A 22,062-nucleotide genomic window follows, 5' to 3' on the forward strand; every position below is an offset into this window, starting at 1 on the left:
GGGGGGATAATATATAACTGTACGTTTTCAACAGAACTTTCGATACTCCCTTTCCTCCAATAAACCAGAATTGACATTCTTATACCAAGTGTATAGTTGACCATATTGTGTGCAGTGGTGTAGTTAAATAGTGAAATATTTTCACCCGTTTGTATTCTTGCCAAGTCATCGCGATTTGCCCTTATGGTTGCTGTGGTTTAATTTTCAAGCTTTATGACGCTATTTAAAAGACGAATGGTTTACAATGCATTAACGTGGTGCTGTTCTCTTGTACTTTATATTTAAGTTGGCTAAAAATCGCTTAATTAAGTCCATATTTTGCTGTATCATTTAATCGTATAGTAATAGTTTACTTAATGTCTTTCTTTATATATATAGGGCCTACACGTAGTGACCAATGCCGTCACTTTAGCCTACATATTTTAACTGGGTTTTTTTTTCTCTGATGAGAATATGTACTCTTCGTACAGATACCATTCATTATGTACTTTTACCGTCATCAAAAACATATCGATCGGATTTTGGACAAAATGAAAATATGTATATCATTATAATGACCCATTCTCGATAACTGCTAAATTGCTGCGTCATTAAAATTTCTATTATATTATATATGTGACTGTAAATTATATTATATACAAGTTGTACAGTGTCGTCTTTAAAGGCAATAAATAAATGCCAACTTTGAGTTAAAAGAGAGGTTTACATTATCTTCTAAACTATCCTAGAAATTATCTTTTAAAATATCTTATACATTATCATATACATTATCATATACATTATCATATATGTTATCTTATACATTATCATATACGTTATCTTATACATTATCATATACATTATCATATATGTTATCTTATACATTATCATATATGTTATCTTATACATTATCTTATAAAATATCTTAAACAATATCTTATACGTTATCTTTTAAAATATCTTATACACCATCTTATATATTATCTTATAAATCATCTTATACAACATCTTATACATTATCTCAAGGTCACTCGTACTATTTCCTTATACAGATTATTAAAGTCGCCATTTATTTATTTTTCAGACAATATCTAATTTGTCACGGCTTAGTACTCAAGTTGATTATTTAACATTTATATAAAAAAACAGAACCACAATATCAATGGCAAATCCGTCTCAATCAGATTTTTTTAAAAAAAGAGGCCCATTAAAAGATTTCATCAAAAACGTATAAGTGGCTCTGGCTTGTTTATTTCGTCTGCAAAGGATGGCAAAATTTTCAATTCTTCAAATATTCGTAAGAAACGGAGGTGAACGATTTGGGATTTACATCCCTTTCAACAATATGTATCTTGTAAGGGATTCCTCGATCCCTCTAATGACGTTCACAGTGTTTAATAAGCTATAAATAATATTACATCATACAATAATTTATCCCCGTCTTCATTAGTGCAGAACAGGAGGACGTTAAACCCCATTTCATAATATGACCTATATGACGAGATATTCACGTGACACCACACTAATGATTGTACCTTGTTTATAGGTGGTGAATAATTATTACAAATGAAATGGGGTTTAGCGTCCTACTGTTCTGCTCCGACTGGGATAATGAAGACGGATAATTATTAATTAGAATATCGACAATAGATAAATTGATCATCAGCCACTTAACTGCCTTAACATAAGGTCACATTGTTTTAAAATGAGCAACGCCGTGAGATCAGCATTAGTTTATTGTTAGCGGATCAGGGTTAACCGACCGGGGAATCCCGAGCTGATTTATATCAATAAGGAAACCGCGGTGGGTCATTGAGTAAGACCGGGGTTCACTAGCCTGGAGGTCACGGGTTCACTAGCCTGGAGGTCACGTGTTCGCTCCCGGTGTTGGCCGAGAAAATTCCTCGGGATTTTCATCGTGGTTTCGACTTGTCAGTGGTGCAGGCCTTGGGGTCCGACAAGGACAGCTGTCTAGTCGTTCGGATGGGACGAAAACCCCAGGTCCCGTGTACACACTGGCGTACACTTTAAAATGTAAGAGAAGGGCCGTAGCACCGCTTTCCGTGCAAAATTTCTCCCATAGCATATGACATGTATATCTGTCTTAATGAGCCCTTCACGGAAGGTGAATGGCACGTGTAACTGAAAGATAAAGAATCACAATGAACAATCCTCGACAAGGACGAAATCGCTATGAAATGGGTCAGAATCTTTCATAGGAAAATGCACCAAATAGTCAGCATAACAGTTTACGACTTTCTCGTCACCTACTCCGAAGGGTAGAGGTGCGGAAGTACAAAATGGTTATTGGAGCAGCCAAAATCCCTCCAATCCCCCAGCTAACCATCTATCCTAAATATGATTGCTACTGGGAAGCGAAGGGTAGATTAACCATCAAAGGCCAGCCTACCCTTTGTTTCTGATGTGATAAGATTGGTCACTCCTGTAGTGAATGTCCCTTTCGAAGCCCTGAAAAGAGAATTCCAGGCCCACACCAGTCACCCAAGTTCCAACTACAGTTACCCCAGTTCCAGAGAATATCAACAGAAGTAATAATACCCCGCCACCTCGAGACTGCCGATTGAAGGGCTGAGACTAGGCTTCGTTTATTACAAGGTGACAAAGGTACTTGACAATCGAGACTAGGTTAATTCTAGTGACAACGTCCAACATGCATAATTTTGCTAAGAATAAAATAATTTGCTTGACTTCTTTCAATCATAATTGTTATTTAAACTATTGTAGCAAGACCGATCTGTTCTTTATCTAAATCTTACATCATGCATCTTTAAAAGGCTTAACCTGCTGCGGTCGTTATATATATATATATTATACAATATGTGTGACATAAATATATAATAAAGGGTTTAACCCGCTGCATATGGTTATGACTGATTTATTAGATTTAGATTACTGAAATTCTATGTCAAATTATCATTGTCATTTTATGATGATAAACATTTCTAACATAGCTAATAAATTATTGTTGTACTTCAATCTAACATATATCATTCAGAGATTCCCTTAAATCAAGAAAGGTCATTATGAAGGGGGTCACAGAAATTATATTTGATATAAGACATATTTAAAACAATAATAGATAATTCATTAGATTTCTGGTCTTGTACCGGGAACTGGTCCCCAAGCGCTACTCATCTTGTTGTTGGTGTTGTTGTTCACAAGGGGGGTTGGATGGCTGAATGGTTAGCACGTGCACGCTGTATCATAAGTCTTGTCTTTGAGTCAACTGGCGCGGTTTCGAATCCCCGGTTGTACGTGACAAGGAGTAGGGTCGCCTGTCCAACCTCGTGGGTTTTCTCCGTGTCCTCCGGTTTCCTCCCACTGCTAAAGACCCCTACGCGCAAGAGAATTATTGAAATAAAATTAAACCATATGTTAGTCCCGAAATAACCTAGTTTGTGTCGAGTGGACATTAAACCCCATTTCTCTCGCTTTCTCTCTGTTTTTCACAATTAATAATGACGTGAATAAAATCACAGAAAAACTCCAATAACGTGCTTGGCGGTTGTTTGTGGTTTATTTTGAATTACATATATATGAGGTCACCTAAACCTTTTAAGTCCTTACAGCGTATGTGAGTCTTAAGTATACACGGAACCTTGGTGTTTCTTTTTCTTTTTCCCCAGAATTTAATATAAGCGACGTATGTAGAAGAGAACTCTATATGTATAGGCCACCAGAATGTTAGGAATTCACCGGTCTATTAAAACTTTTAATGTGTGAACTATGTTAAAGATGGGTTCCCAGAAAAGTATTTATCGGGTGGTTATTTCCAATAAAAGTATGGCAATTTTGGTATATATGGAAAGTAGAGATATCCAATCTTACTTGAGAAATACTGGATTCCCCGAAAAACACTCATGGGGCGTATACAGGACAAAAAGTAAGGGTTCCCCTAATCGACAGCCCGACGATTAGGAATTTCTGCACGCGATGTGAAAGGTCACACGCGAACATTGAGCGCTTTATGTACAAGTTGATAAACTTTATGAAGAGTTAGACGTACAACACTTTCTGGGATAAAAATGACGGAAAAGACGCGGGTAGTGGATAATCCGAGAATTTAATTAGGTTTCGATATTTGTAATAAATAGTCAGCGATTAAAGACAACATCGTCTTATGTATGCAATGAATTCTTCTCTAACTTCTGAGAGAGGTAAGTCACGTGACATAAACATGACCTGGTTTGATCGAATTTTTATAGCAGGGCATTTCTTGGCAATTACAATGTTTGAGAAGGATTTGAAGCAAAATTATGACAAATTAATTAGTTTGAATATGTTTTTAGTCCATATATACCATTAAATCACCCAGTCTGTACGCGGGAATGTATCTTTAATCAATGAATTCGTCAGCATTTTGTGTTCTTATTTTTTTGTAAATAAAAGAAAATCTATTTTAAAGGACATAACCTATAAGATTTGAGTAAAAACATAAACGGGCAGATATTTTGAAATAAGAGTAGACCGTAACGCCGCTATCCAGGCCAAATTCCCCTCATAGGACACTGCATATTGTATACCCGTCTCCATTAACCCGGATGTGGGAGAAAAGTATGGCGTTAAACTCAATTTCAGTTCATTTTAAAAGTCGCTTCTCCTTTAAACATGCATTATGCAAGAGCTAAATCTGTCTATTGCAGGACTTTCTTTAGGCCTGAAATGTTATCTAAATTATTAATTAGACATTAATTAACTTATTCAGACCATAATCAACTCTCGATGTCATCGCTAGCCTGTGATATTTACTGGATTATGATCCGATCTGCTGCTCTACGCTCATTCATGATTAAATCAAGGAATGGATAATCGACACTAGGTATTTTATCGTACCGACTTTAGTAATGATGATCGAGGCTAGGTCCAAAATTCAATCGCTAAATTCTCGGTTCAGAGTGGATCAATTTAAATGAAATTTTCAGCAAATTCCCTTTACATTATCTAGATTTTAACTATTATAGTGAGAACTGCCAGCTCTTTATCTAATCTCCCATAATGTATCTTTAAATATTAAAAACATATATAACGCGTACCATGTATGTACTTGAACAGTTCTTTTTTTAAAAAAAACAAAAACTATTTTCTCAGCGAGTTATCGCAATGTGAAACATGCTGTTATACATCTGATGTTTTTCAGATTATGTAGATGTGAAAGGTTACAGGTCAAACAGATTAAATAGGCGATTTTCTAGGAACTAATCACACAAAGGAAATTGTGTAATTTAACTCGGTAGGAATTTGGTCTTACAGTGCTAAGCTTCAGTGTTTATAGGCAATATTATTGTTATTTGGGATCTTAGGGTTCAAACTAAAATCTGATAGGTCAGATACTCATTGGAGCTAATTGGTTAGAATACTGTCATCTCCATCTTTATCATCGTTATGATCGTCTTCATCATCGTCGTCATCATCATCATCATCATCATCATCATCATCATCAGTGTTGGCATTCGCTCTGTAATATCTGTCAATATCTACCCTGGTGGAATAAGTTTATAACGTTTTTATTATCAGCGACACCATTACCATCTTAATCAATTTTATACGCCTACATTTATCCGATTTGGTTTAAACTTGAAATGTATGCTTATAACCCAAAGATCTCGATTCCTTTCGATATTCGCGCATATCGGACCGTAACTTCCTGAATTATGGCCCCTGAATGTAAGAAAAATCGCGTTTTTAGCTTGTGGACCCTATAGAGGTCATAATTTTTATCCGATTTAAAAAAAACGTATTATTATATCACCGTTACACCCTAAGGACGGCTGAGTTGAAACTTGAAAATCGGCCCAAAACTGACAGACAAAATGGTCGCCCCTCGTTCTCAAATAGCGTAAAAATATGGTATATAAAGGTTGTGGACCCTATAGAGGTCACAATTTTTATCCGATTTTGTTGAAACTTGAAATGTAAGTTTATAACCCAAAGATCTCGGTTCCTTCTGATATTTGCGCATATCGAATTGTAATTTCCTGAATTATGGCCCTTGTAGGAAAAATCACTTTCTTTTTAGCTTGTTCTCTATCCATCTCTCCAAAATGTGGGCGTATCCTACCTGGCAGCCGCTGGTTTAACAGTCAAATACTGTTCTCGAGGTACTAATATAATATAGCGCAGATAGTAGTGTTACAATTGCAATGATTAAAACCAGGCCAACTAAAATAGGTGTGGGAGACGGGCGGGGCGGGGGGAGGTGGTGATAGAGTGGTATAACATGTTCATAAAGGTTGCCATTGAGTCTAGTGTTGTGGCTTCGATCCTAGGATTGTACGTGTGACACAGAATAGGCTCGCCTGCATGACTGTGGAGCTTTCTCCATATCACTCCACCCCCTGTGAAGACATTATTGAAATATAAATATACCAATTGGCTTTTAGAGTTCATAAATACAGCTCACAATCAGCATGCTTTAGTACACGCTCAGATATGCGTGATTGACCGTTTTGTTTTCATTTACAGCGTCACTGAATGAATGAAATAAATACTAAGTAAAGATAAATAGTAAGTATAATACCTTTGTTTTATAGCTACGTCATGTAATTCAGGATCGAGTAGTCTTTTCAAAATAAATTGTCCATGAAAAATATAGTGCGTGATATGGGATGATCCCGTTATAGCAAAAATAAAATGTCATCCCACATGTTGGTTTCCTATATAATTCGAGGGCTGACTGAAAAGATCAAAGCCTATCTCTGAAAGATCTGTACAATGTCGATGGTTTCCATTTATTTTTCTGCATATTTCCCTTCAAGGTGTACGCCTGGATGCTGGTCAGCAAGACACTTCAGCCACCCTAAAAGGTCGTTTACAGCTGACATGATGTCATCATTACCAAGAAAATGACGACCGGCTATTTCCTTTTTGGAAACAGGTCGCATCCATGGTTACACATCTGGCCAAATATTATCAAGATCGGCTTCAAAACGTCGAGTGGCCAATCGTCGATCAGCCATCACCCTGGTAATGTTTCCTTGAATGGTTGCTGATGATGGTCTTCCGGGAAGCGAGTCCTCGTCAAGGCTCTCTCTGCCAAGCTTAAAGTCCGTAGCCCACTTCTTTGCTGTGGAAAAGGAACGGGCATCATCCTCTAAAGTGGAGACCATGTCGGCATGTATCTGTGTTGGGATTAGTCCTTTCAGATGCAGGTACCTGATGACTGCCCTATAGTCCGCTTTGACCATTTCTGGTGATTTCATTGGGTATGTTTACAAGATGACCTGGTACGAAGACAAAAATAACACTACAGTTACAGTCCTTATGTCTATGATTCATTCAATGATTATACTTGTTGGTGGCAAAAGTTTGATTTAACCCAACTGATGTATTCTTTAAAGGCTTAGAACTTAAATTTTCAGCCAGCCCTTGTATCTCTGCATAACGTCCTTGATGCAAACGGACATGAATAAGGGAAATTATAGGCCAGGTGGCGTTGCACTACCGCTTCCTGTTATCCAACTTTCGGTTCAGGGCTGGGCTAGGATTAGGGTTAGCGATACTGAAATTAGATGTATAAGAGCAGCTCGAGCTAGGGATTGAAATAGACCCCGTGTCGTTGCTATATCACGCCTGATTAGGAGTTATTTTACTTTCGGTTCATTGTTCTACCTGTGCGATAGATAAGAAACCTGTAGTCATTTCGTCACTATTTGGAGATCAGAGATGGTATCTTTCTGAAGGATACAGTTCTGAATCACATCAGTATTCACTAAGCAAAACCGTCCATTTTTTCTTCAAACATCGATTGATTATTGTTATTTATTATATTTCTGCCACACCCAACTACAATTAACCATCCTACCTGGCACAGGTACAAATGGAGGGTCTAGAGCACAAGTGATCTAACAACCAACTAAAATGGTTGGTAGTTAGATCACTTGTGCTCTAGACCCTCCAAATCATCTCTTTTAAATCGAAGCGATAATAGCTGGCTGTGCTCGACATTTTGAAACGGAAATGGTTTGGCGGCTTAGCGTCATAATTGCGGGGCTTAATCTACGTCGTGTACAACAGCTTATCAAAATACGCCACTTATAAAGGCAAACGGAAAATCGCAAGCAGAGAATATGTACGGGTCGCGCATAAGTAATGTACCGTAATTATGAAAGGCCATCGATGGCCGTACCAATTCGGTTAAAAATATCGTTCGATTAACTAACAATTTTTGCTGTTAAGGGAAAGTAGTGTCATTACATTAAATTTAATTAGTATAAAATTGTCATATTTTAAAAATATTACATGCATTAATAAAGAAATTAAGTTTGCCAGGTGAAACTATAAAAGGGAACCTATCAGCTATCCCCTTTGATATTATTACAGCATTAACTTGTAAAGTCTTTAGGTATAGATAACTCTATTATAAATCAATTGTAATGAAAATGTGTTATTTATTTAGGATTCAATGATGGACTAAAAAAAATGTCATTTCGGTTTATTTAAGGTTTTACGGTTTCTATCGTTAAAAAATGTGACGTGCATCAAGTGGTAAAACATAGCAGGCTACTGGTAGTCCATGGGATATAAAAAAAGAGTTGAATTGGGACTTAAATTTTACAATGATACACAATTTTTGAATGGTATGAACCTTTGTCAACAAATTGTCCCTTTCCAGCATTATATAACGTCAATAAATCCTAATCCAAAATCAACATGGCGTTACCTATTAGGATAAATTAAAGCTTAGCTTTTAAACACAGGTTCAATAGACAAAGCCATGGCTAGACAATTGGTCAAACATTATTATGTAAAAAAAACCGCTACAGAATAGCTCGCCAATGTTTTGATTAAAGCCCAAATAAGAATGAGGGGGTGGTTTTTGAATACATAACTGTCGAATAGCAGATGACAACTGTGTTAATATTTAGTTTGTTAATTTGTTATTATTCCCCAAGATCATCTGTCTGGGGATCAGTGGCCTTGCCAGGAATATGTTCAGGTTTGAATGACCCAAGGTGCAACGTAGCAAGGGATCTTTTACGTGCATTCCAATGTATACACGGGACCTCGGTTTTTCGTCTCATCCGAAGGATTAGACAGCTGTCCTTGTCAGGCCCTCCGTCCTGCATCACTGACAAGGGGGAACCACGCCGGAAAATCTGGATGAACTTTTTCGGCCAATGCAGGGATCGAACACCCGACCTCCAGGCTAGCGAGCCAGTGTCTTACCCACTTAGCCACGTGATCCCCCTAGCCGTAGAGACTTTTGGTCGGACACATACAAAATATTCACCTGGTTTCTTGCGGCTGGTCTGCGAGCTACCAAACCCTACGACCCGTGCGTGTCAAAACACGTACGGCAGGTTGTAACTAGGTTTAAGACATACCTTTAAAACAATGTTTAATTAAATTTGTTCTGTTTGTCTAATTTCCCCTTAAAGATACTAACGGAGGGAGTTGGTTTTACATACAGATCTATCAGAGGGTGGGGGATGATTATAAATATACTGAGGGGGGTGATTTAAAGATACTAGTAACAGAGGCAGGCGATTCTAAAGATGCTATAACGGAGGAAGGTGATTTTAAAGATAGTGGTGGAGGGAGATGATTTTAAAGATGCTAACGGAGGGAGATGATTTTAAATATACTAACGGGGGGGGGGGGGTAATTTTAAAGATGCTTATGGAGGTAAATGGTTTTAAAGATACTGGCGAAGGGAGATGATTTTAAAGATTCTAATGGATGGAGGTGATTTTAAAGATGCTAACGGAGGGAGGCGATTTTAAAGATTTGCTTCCAGATGGTAGTTGCAACAACATAATTGTTTCAAAAGCATTTCGTAATCGAACTATATTTTCTCGAGACAAAGCTGCTGTATGGGCTTTTTTCCACGTTTTCCGTTACTTAACCCATTTTTAGGAGGGCGCGGGACTGGGCAGTAACTGAATTGCGCCACAGCCCACTACGTCTTAATCCGGCACTGGTTTCAAAACGGTAATGAGAAGAAAACCTTCTTTTAGTATAGTTGCGGCGGCCAAACAAACATTTACTGCGACTGCCGAAAATAGGGAAAATACGACTTGATGACCGGGATACGCTGACTCCCCACCAGTTTTAAATTATATTCTAAAAATATGGAATACCGGCTATTAATCAAATCATTGGATGGCGGAGATTTAAACTGATTAAAACACGGTCGTCATTTAATAATTTAATTTAAAAATGGCGAAGTCTCGAATACCAAGTACCGTTGTTACGATAATAAACAATCAATGCCACATCTTGTCAAAACTTCAAACAGTGATAGGAAATCATGGTTCAGAATAAGTAATTTGAATGAAATTTTCAATATATTCATTTGTCATTATCTATTTTTGAACTTTTACAGCAAGAACGGTCAGCTCTTTATCTAAATCTTACATAATGCAGCTTTAATCATCTATAAAAACACATTTAACTTTGTATTGGTGTTAGTAAAATGAAATGGAGTTTAACATCCTACTGTTCTGCTCCGAACTTGGCTATTGAAGACGGGAATACGCCATACAGTGTGCTATGAGGGAAATTTTGCCCGGACAGCGGCACTACGGCCTACTCTTATATCGAATTCCAGCTGTCAAGAGATCTTTTACGTGAACGCCAATGTGTACACGGGACCTAGGTTTTTCGTCCCATCCGAAGGACTAGACAGCTGTCCTCGTCAGGCCCTACGTACTGCATCACTGACAAGGGAGAGAACCACGCCGGAAAATCTGGATGAACTTTCTCGGTCAATGCAGGGATCGAAAACCCGACCTCCAGGCTAGCGAGCCAGCGTCTACCCACTTAGCCACCGTGATCCCCGTATTACGGGGGAATGGTTAGCACGTGCGCGCTGTATCATAAAGCCTGTCATTGAGTTAACTGGCGTGGTTTCGAATCCCTGGTTGTACGTGACAAGGGGTAGGGTCGCCTGTCAAACCTCGTCGGTTGTCTCCGGGTCCTCCGGTTTCCCACTGCTGAAGACCCCTACGCGAAAGCGAATTATTGAAATAAAATTAAACCATATGTTAGTCCCAAAATGACCTAGTTTGTGTCGAGTGGACGTTAACCCCCCTCTCTCTCTCTCTCTCTCTCTCCCTCTCTCTCTCTCTCTCTCTCTCCCCCGTATTACTTTGTATTGTACCGGTATTATAAATAAGTTAATAAATAAATGAAATGAAATGGGGTTTAACGTCTTACAGTGTTCTGCTCCGAAGTTAATAAATAAGTGAATAGAAGATATTTCAATAATTCGCTTGCGCGTATATAGTTGTCTTCAGCAGTGGGGGTAAACCGGAGGACCCGGAGAAAACCCACTAGGTTGGACAGGCGACCAATCTGATTAAAACACAGATCCCATTTCGTTTTTTTATAGGGACAAAAGTCGCTCGTACGACCCCTGACACGACCTTCGAGTACAACTTGTCAGATTTCCATATAGTGTAGGCCATCGAAAGTATAAAAAAACGAAACGAAATATAGATCTGTCACGTACAAGCGGTTCTGTTCGATGGTCTACTCAACAATAAGAATTCCTAGAAACTATACAAAGTTGTTTATAATTATGATTTACATTTCAGCGGCAGGGGCAATTTTCATTGCATTTTGAGTTTATGTTAGGTGTGTTGTGTGTTTGGAGTGTGTGTGTGGGGGGGGGGGGGCTTTTGTTGTTTGTTTTGTTGGGATTTTTTTTTAAAGTTTAAGTCAAATCTCTTAAGCATACAATTGAGTGGTTTATAAATAATATTAAAACAGGATCCCCCATAGCGCAATACTTCGATCATTTTGGGTTTAATTAATATACGGTTATTTTTTTCTTAGGTTTCTTCCTAGTCGAGATCGATGTTCAACTAAATAAACTGACATTTTAAATGTTGTCCACCCTTATAGTTTTCTTTAAGACAGACCAATGTGTTGGTAACCGCCTTTAATTACACCAATGTCATGATCTGTTGGCCTCGTGTTACGGCACGTTTTGTTTAAAATTTCAACCACGAATAGTTTCCATTTTTATTTTACAAGATTAAAATCTGGTCAAAACTCATCAGGGGTAATTTGGCCTAGTATTTCCACTTACGTCATACAGCAATGCCATGTGATTATTGTGCATTATTTGCAATTTACACACAAATTATTTTGCAGAATTTTTAGGCTATAAGAAAACATGAAAGGAGTTCTTGCCCTTTTTCGTGTATATGTTTTAAAACAGCGTTTATTTATTACGCAACTATAAGAGACAAGCTGCCAATACGGTAATTGAATGGGTTTAATCTCTCTATATATATATTGAGAGAGAGAGAGAGAGAGAGAGAGAGAGAGGGGGATTTAACGTCCACTCGACACAAACTAGGTCATTTCGGGACTAACATATGGTTCAATTTTATTTCAATAATTAGCTTGCGCGTAGGCGACCCTACTCTTTCTCACGTTCAACCGGGGAATCGAAACCACGCCAGCTGACTCAATGACAGACCTTATGATACAGCGCGCATGTGCCAACCATTCGGCCATCCAACCCCTCTAGATATATTGAGACTAACATAACATGGTAATTGTTTTACTATGCTTAGGCGTGCAATATAAGGAGGGGGTTGCAAAAAGCGCCGCTTGCACCTACTCTTCTTCGAATTCAAACGGTCATCGGTTTTGGTCCCATCCGAACGACTAGACGCACGTCTCTTGCCATCTTTACAGGCGGAACCGTTACCCGTTGGAAACTTGCTTGAAAATTACTTAAAGATACATTTCATTAGTTAAGAGTTTAATAAAGAGTTGGCTATTCTTGCTATAATAATTCAAAAATAGATGATGAAAAAAGAAAATATTGAAAATTTCATTCAAATTACTTCATTCTCAGCCAAGTTATTATTCTTTGTAGTTTTGACAAGATGTGTGCACAGTGGTAACCAGGGCACTGGCATAATCGGGACATAGCCTCGCTTTCCTACCCGTAGGAAAATGGTTTGTAACGTGATCTGACCAATATTTTGAAGTCCAATTCTCGTTATTACCATAAACACGACTTGGGTCGTACAGTACAAGTAGCCTTGGATTCGACGACATTATATTTAAAGGGGGACAACCCTTTATGAAAGGTTGCCAATCAGGAAGCAGACCACTGTTTTTGTCCCTATTGCCGTCTGATTCACATCGAGTCCAAAGCAAGATACCGAGATAACATTGCGTTTAATAGGTGTACGAGGCATGGGGAGGGGGCGACTTGCCTGACTTTCGGGCAATCTGACTTTATGGGCAGACGGTTAAAGTGAAAAGAAATATGTTATTTCATCTAGTTGGCAAAATAAAGTGCCCAAAATCTAATAAAACATTTTTTTTTTACTTTTCTTTCAATTGAATACCACAAATTTGTACTGAATTGACTATAGATTAAAACATTTTGTCTGGAGTCACATTTTTCGGGCATCGATTATTATTTTATAATGCAGCTGCAACAGTCTGATTGAATGATTGGAATTCGGGTCGGCATAGAGTGGAATTTCGGTTACAAAACCATTGAACAACTTTGGAGTTGCTTAACTCACGGGCTAGAATAGCAGAAAAACGCAAAAGAATTTTCTCCAGGAGGGCGAGGTCACGATTTATTGGTTATTTGGGATTCAGGTCAGCGACCTAAGGTAAACTATTAGACCACATTAAGTTGCTATGTTCACGGGCTGGAATAGCAGGAAAACGTGTTTGTGGCAGTTAAATTGTCAAAATTTTCTCCCGACGGTCTCATCTCCGTGGACTGTAAACGATTGACTGGAATTCCGAGTCAACCATCTTAATTAGGCCATATTAGACCACTTTGAAGTTGCTGTATTCACGGGATAGAAAGGCAGGGAAACGCGTTGCGGCCGTCAAATTTTCCTAAATTTACTTTTCTTGGGGCGGCGCTAGATGGTAAGCTTCGCTCCTCCGCTCTCACAGAAGACCGGCTCCGCCATCTGTGCTTTTTTCAGGCATTTCTGCCGTCCCCATCGAGATGATCACCGGGTGCCGGCAATCCTGTTTTATACTATTTCAGATAATAAAGAAGAATAACTCTGTCAGTCTATATAAAATGTTTTATATACTCATAATTATATCTACAAAACTTACAATTAACACAGAATAATGAACCCAACTGAAACAATTTGTTGGATAATAATAAGCTTTAACAATATAATTTGACCGACCCTATCCGATCGACTTATTAAATAGGCTACTTAAAGATGCATTATGTCATAGCTAAATCTGCCTATTGCAGGTCTATCTTTAGGCCTTAAATGTTATATAAATCATTATTTAGACATTAATCAGCTTGCCAAGACCGTAATCAACTCTTGATGCCATCGGATGCTTTTAATTTTCAACGGATTTAAACACGGTTGGCGGCTAATATTTTAAAAAATGGATAATTTAGACTTTGCAATGAAAACGGAAGGAATGAAAATCGAGACTCCGCTATTCTACAAACAGCCCTAACGTCGCTAAGAATGGGGTAATTCCACTCTGTATCTAAATCTTACATAATGCATCTTTAAGAGGGGGGTGTCATCTTCACCAAGCATGAAAAATGCTACAACATATCCACTCATGGTTGCTATGGGAACCAAATAGGCTTATTGTCTTTTCAAATTGACCAAGGGCAATAACTCCCCGCAGAGATAAAAAAATAACGTATAATTTTCAAATCAATCGGTTCAAAACCTTTAGCCACAAACAATATGGGAGTATAAACATTTGTTGGTCTTTATATTTGTGTTTAATTTTAAAATCATATTTTCTATAACCAGATATTAAAATATAACAGATTGTGTATACTACTATCAACACGGTAAACCAAAAATGAAACTACATGTACAATCAGTACATCAAATATAAATTGTCACACTGAATAACAGACTAAATTCAGCACTTTACTCTGACTAAAATCAAAGTAGTTTAGATCCATTAAAATACGTATGTGGTCATACGACCAATCAAACGTCACAGTTTATTTATAGACCTAGAGTTGGGTATGTCAAAGCAGTTTTCGTATTAACTATTGTGAAGATCAAAATGTGAAATTTGGATGTCAAGGATGGAGGGAGGGTGTTAGTTAACGTCAACACAGAGTGATTTATATTAATATAGGATTTTTTTTTTTTTAAATAGAAGGGTCTACATTATGTAATGAGGTTGATGGTTTTGTATTTAATATCAAAAATTACCAAGATTCATGAAGGTGTAACAATAAATTTACAATTTTTAAGAGTAATGTCAAAGTTCAAATTAAATATGTGGGAATGAACATTTATGAAACAAGTCAGTCAGTATCTTAACATACCACCAACTTGGATGAATTAAAAGATTAATTGAAATGATTGGATGAAATGATTAAATCATCAACATATGAACTATATCAATACGATATTTCAACATAAATAAATGCAATTATTAATAAATTCAACATTAAATATCGATCAACACTGTAGTCCGAAATTTCTGCTTCTTTCCCGAATCTCTTTCATGGGGGGATTTCGGGTGGTTGCCTGCCATGAATCCCATCAGCATTTGTGGTAATTCCTGACATGTTTGAAATTAGACCCGGGCGTCAATGGGCTTATCGCAAAACGTAGGAAATATTTAGGGCTGGATAATTGTAACATGTTGGGGCTTACTTGTGGGAATAATAGGGGTTTCTTAAAATGAGTTGCATATGGTAAATATCTTATTTGTATGTAGGCCTATACTCGGCTATCATGCGAACAGATCTGTTAACTGAGAAAGTAGGGACTGTTCATTTTCTGTAAGATTAGGAACTTGATGAACGTCAGGTTTTGGGGCTTACCTGTGGAAAAATCACTAAGCAATTTAAGGGGTACAATGAAATGTTGATTATTTCATTTACTACGTTTTCTTGAAATAGAGAGAAATGTGGCTTGACGTAGAGTAGGCGGAAACGCTGATGTTCAGGCAAAATGTCTCTCATGGCTAACATGCATGGTGTATGCCCGTTTTCATTAACCACTTGGTGCAGAGACGTTATACGCTAAACTATTTTTATTCCATTTCTATCATATATCAAATGATACAAAGAAAAGAAAACTTACCTATTGGCAAAGGCATCTCATACACCCCTTTGTTTTCGTGAAATAGGAAAAACATTGCCTTTCAATAAAGGAAGAGGGGGACTATAGTGTCTGTGCATTCATTGGTCATAGTTTTACCTATTGGCCAATATTGTACAGAGTGGCCATCACCCTAAGAATAGTAAAGACCAGGGAAAGAGGCAGACAGTTCAGAATATATCTGTTAAAATGACGAACAGCTTGAAGACTTAATGCATAAAAAATTATTTAGTTTCATAAATTACAAAAATTTAACAATATGGATACAATAGTACTTATAGTTTGTTGAGATAGAAATCTCATGATTGTCTTGCAATATACGTGAACACAAGCTATGGTTACCATGGTGATGTATGATTAAAGGTCACGTGTTACCATAGTGACGAATGATTAAAGGTCATTGATATGGGTTGATTGATTTAAAAGACCATTACTATAATAACAGCCTAATACAATTTCTATATTTTACCCTACAAATAAATGTACTAAATAGAAAATTGTTTTTTTGCCCACTTCATAGAAGACAAAAACACTGACTTGAATATCTCACCAAATATAAACAAACCTAAGCAATACTTTTAGCCATCATATGCTCAAAATCAAAAGTCACACCAACAAATTAAAACCCAAACATGATTACAAAACAGTTCTTTAAATATATAAGGAGAGATATTCAATAAATATATTTCCTACAAATCAATGCCTTTGAGGTAAAATCTGGCTCTCATTTTGTCAACCAGCGGCCTCCAATAAGGCCTAAATTTAAATCAATAGTCTCAGGCTACGGTGGTAGTTCCTGTGTTAATGGAATTCAAACCCCCAAGTCAAAAGTGAGTTCACATAATTAAATGATCTGTCAATTTATTCCTAAAACGGAAGTAATGGTGCAGAAGAGTTAAATGAAGTTGGGATGCTGCTATTGTGCCATACATTAATCATCAACAAATTAGGCATTGTTAATTATATGAAAGTACATCATAATCACACAGACATTAGTTAGATGAATATTTTTACCACAATATGAAACAGCACTATATAGGTTCAACAATAATATTTAACCGATTTTCACAAGGTTTCAAAAAGCCAGCATTCCAAACGTATCCAATCACATCTTCAGGTCCATCAGGGAAATTCTTATACACCTGCATGTAACTGAAGAATAAGTCTTTTAATAATCCTCAAATTTTAACAGTGTTTGTTTTCCCAGATAAGAACTAATTTTGCAAATACACAGCAATATACCAGTTCTCGCTGTGGTCTTACGTAGATTTTTAATTTTTAAAATTCAATCCCCAACATACTGTAAAGCCCGTCCAAACAATGTTCACATATTCAGAAAACAATCTCCTACCACATTCACCTTAAGTACTAGCACCCCAAAAATAAGCTGAATTCCCAATATACACTAATCCTATGATACTTCTTCAAATAAATTGTACGCTATCATAATTTACAAAATAAGCCTTTTTGAAAGGTTGTCAATTGTACAGCCTATTAAATACACTTCTCACACTAAGCTGAAATTAAAGACATCCAGCTACTGTATCAGAACTTTGATTATTCTTCAAACAGTTTCCGGCTGTGTGTCCCAAAGTTTTCGAAGAAATAAAACTATTTCCATAATCACATCCAACACGATATCACCGAAACTTCGCAGTATTAAGATATGGTGTTTGTAAACACTGAATTATATACATAATTAATATCATTCAATGGTCAACTGATGTGACTTCAATAACAATGAAACAAATCTGAATAAAAACTTGGATGTCAGTTGACAAAATAGTCAAAAGCACTTCTTAAATGCTGTCCTTCAATTTCACGAATACTTTAGAATTAAAATTGTTTAAAAAATAAAAGAATCGATGTAATGCCCTAAATTCACCTTCGGCCGTCTCGTGACCTGTAGTCTCTGTCTCTATGTCGATCGTGATGCCGATCACGATGTCGGTGACGGGAATGATATCGATCACGGTCACGATCACGATCGCGATCGCGGTCCCGAGAGTTTCTACGTTCATCACTACGGTGACTAGGTATTTTATTGCCTTCACGATTATCTTGATCTTTGGCCTGTGAAACATTGTCTGATTTTGAAACCGGTTTATTGGTTTGTGGGGCCACATTAGCTGCTGGCGGCACAACTTTGTCAGATTGGTCGTTTTTCACATCACTGGGTAATGGTGGTGGCATAGGAGGGGGTGGAAGAGGTTCGTCTGGTAATGGGGGCATACCTGGTGGCATGAGAACAACTGGTTCAGTTCCAGGGGGAGCAGGAACTTTAGGAATTCTGATATTGGGAGAGAACCTTATTGTCGGAACTGGCTGTGGTCGGAACCCACCAGGACCCGGAGGTCCAGGGAATCTTGGTTTCTTTCCTCCAGGTTCACCTTCATGGAAGGAAGGACCACGCTTCATAGGTATTCCTAGTCCCTGATCTACACCTACACCATCTGGTCCAAACACGCCAGGAGCAGGTCCCCTAAATCTTTGATCTCCTGTGGTCTCAGGTCTGATTTCAGGACCTGAAAAAGGAGGTCTAAATGGGGGACGATTCATTGGGAAAGGGGGTAGATTGCCTTTATTTTGGGGATAGGCGCCTGGGAAAGGAGGTCTTGACCCTTGGTTTGATCCTGGTGGTAATGGTCCAGATTGAACTCTTCTCATGTCCACATCTTGACTACCAAATCCAAATGGGTCACCTCCAATAGGTCTTAAAGGACCATCTATCTTTCTATGATCTATGTCTTGATTTCCAGTATCAGGAATTAGACTAGCAATGGGCCTAAAATTTCCCTCTTTAGGTGGCTGTGGACGAATTACAGGGGGTACTGCTGCACACTGTGGTGGTCCTGGAGTTCCTACTGGAATCTTACGATGGTCAACATCAGCAGTAGCTGGAAAAGCTGAAGATGGGTCAGAGGTTGAACTATTCTGCCACTCTGGTTTTGTCTGCGTTGGAATAAATCTTGGCAACATCCCTCGTACAATTCTATCATCTTTATCCAAAGCATGCGCCTGTCGTTCATCCTTGTCTTCTGAGCTGCCAGATACATCTTGTAATTTACTGTCCTTTTCATTACGATAGTCTTTGTCCAATGAAGCTTCGTCGATCATAGTTGGCTGAACTTCGGATGAAGTACCAACTTCGACGGCTAATGCTGCTGCTACTACTGCCCCCTCAAGCTCTTTCACTACCTCTTGTTGTTCCAGGATAGCAGCTATGGGCAAATCACCTAATCCCGGAATAACATTTTTATCGCGATTTTCAACATTTTTGAATATTGCTAATGAATCCTTATCCTTTTCATGTGGTGTTGCTGTTTCAATTTCTTGAAGTTCTTCTTTTTCCTTTTGGATTTTTTTAGATTTGATTCCAGATTCACTTCCATGTCCCATAACATCCTTCATCAAAGCTTGAAGAGCTAAAGGCATCTCATGATGTTTCATTGATGACACTGAAATACTTTCCACTTTTGAAGCAATGCTCTCAATTTTAGCAGTTGAGCTAGATGATAATGAAACTGAAGTTGAGACAGGTTTTGGTATCTCCTTTGAGATTGGGACTTTTGAGACAGGTGCTATATCAGCTTTGGGAAGTTCTTTCTTATTTTTTTCTTTGGGTTTAGCTGGAGGATCAATCACAATAGGTTCTGGAGGTGGACTAGTGGTTGTTTTCTTTGTTGATGATGAAAGGGCTACTGTAGATGATTTTTTCACCATCTCAATTTCAGCTCGTTTCTTAGCCAATAGACGTTTTTGTTCTTCCACCTTTTTTGTGAGATCTGCTAAAACTTTTTGCTGATTTGATGCATCTTTAGAAGCAGCAAGGGCAGTGACCATTAAAGCTGTTATTTCTGCTGGATTTGTGCTGTTGGCAATTTGTTGAACCAATTTCTCAATGTTAAATGCCGTCTTTTGTGAATGGGGTGTTGTGGTGGCTGGCTGTTCTGTGGCTGGCTGGGCTGTGCCTGGCTGGGCTGTGCTTGGCTGTGTTGGGCTTGGCTGTGTTGGGCTTGACTCTTCTGAGGTTAATGGCACAATTACTGTGGGCACATAAGATACATCAGGAGGGGATTCTGCAACAGGGGACTTTATACAAGATTTGTTCTCTTTGGAACTATTACTAAAAGGACCAGTTGTTTTAGGTTCAGTAGTGGATCCAGATGATGGGAGACTAAATGTAACTTTAGTCTTTTTACTGGATGACTTTGGGGATGACTTAGCTGGTTCAGTTTCAAGAGAGGCCAAAGTTGACTGCATGGCTCGTAACATGGCAGATGAAGGAGCCGATTTGGGTCCCTTAGCTTCTTCCAATTCAGGATCGTATGGTTCCTCTTCTTCAGCTATTTTAGATGGTGAGTATGCTTAAAAAAGAGAAGAAAAAAAAGAAAATCAGAGTTAATTTCACAAAATAATTTTAACTATGTTACTAAATTAAATAAACTGGTTTAATGCCTGCTCAAAACAATTATGACATTTCAGGAATTACATATGTTAAATTTCACACATGGCTGTTTAGCCATGGAAGTCGAGAGGAATACACATAACTCTCACTACATTTATTTAATGACTCAATTAAACAAGGGCTAATAAACAGAGTTTTTCAATCAATTTTCTTTACCTTCTGATGCATCATTAGCCGAGGAATCCTCTGTTTCTATTAGTGCCACCTCTTCATTGGCAAAGGCCTTAACGATTGGATCATGACTCTCCTTGTAACCAGCTGGTGTTCCTGGTTCTGATCCTGACCCTGATCCAGACCCAACAGCTGTTGGAATATAAATGGGTGTGGATGAAGATCGCCTTTCACCTTTGGGCTTGTAGGCATATGGAGAGTTTTCATCGTCTAGCGATAGTTTAGCTTTCTTTGCAGAGGAACTACTGGTCTCCGAAGATGTGGAGTGTTTAGATTTTGATAAAATACTTTTAATGGGTTTCAGTGGTTTGGTTTTCTGTCGTACGATGACTCCAATTAACATATGAGGACGATTATCTTCTAAACCTGAAGAAAAAGAAACAAAAATTGTACTTCTGAAAAAGTGTAACTTAGTTAGCCTTGCAGTTAATCTACATGTGTCATAAATGCAGCCAATATGTATTTAAAACTTATAATCTCTGTAAATTTAGAGACATTTGTTTCATGTGCAAGGTTTTGGCCTACATGTACCCTTAAAAAAATCTGAACTATTGTTATGATTGTTTCATTTAAAGGGAAAACCAGACAGCCCAAGAATTATAAAATTTATTAGTTATGCTGTAATTAAGTAAACCAGAGCAAAAGATGCTGGATAGATAATCTTATAAATCAAACTTTTTCAAATCCAAGATATTCAATTGAATGATAAACTTTCTCGAAAGACTGTTCACTAGATTCTATCAAGTAAGCAAGAGCATTAACTCTTGAAGTAATGAAATTACTTTTTGATATTCAATAGTCCTTGAACAACTCGTATAAATTTTAACATTTGTTGCTACAGCATTCTACAAAGTGATCAAGGGGAATAACTTTGGAAATTCAATAAGCTTTGGCGACTCACAAATGTAAATAACATACGTAAAATTAAAAAGATCAGGCGAATAATGTAGTCTGTAGAGTGTTCACAAGTGATTTAGCTGGAGCAAACAAGACTAACTATAATCGAGAATCAAAGCACTATTGTTCTTTTTTGAGTGGACAGATATAGGCCACACATTGAGAATGTTTTGTCATTTTCTAAACTGACCGCATAATCGTAAACAAATGCAATGATCACAGTATAAATGTAACTTTTACTGTTTGCAGATGGACCTGATGTCAGTTTACACTGTATATGAGATCTTAATATAGGTTATAAGAAACCAGTTTAGTGTGAAATCACGTCATATTTGTTTGGCACTGGGTTTATTTAGTGCTGCCTTTATAGCAATCTTATTGTAGTATACATGCTCAGTGCTAAACCAATTCTTGGTGTTCATTTTTTTTATTTCTCTGTCTACTTGTGAGTAATGCATACCTGGACCATCAAAA

The sequence above is a fragment of the Patella vulgata genome, chromosome 1, assembly GCF_932274485.2.
Source record: "Patella vulgata chromosome 1, xgPatVulg1.2, whole genome shotgun sequence".
Taxonomy (NCBI): domain Eukaryota; kingdom Metazoa; phylum Mollusca; class Gastropoda; family Patellidae; genus Patella; species Patella vulgata.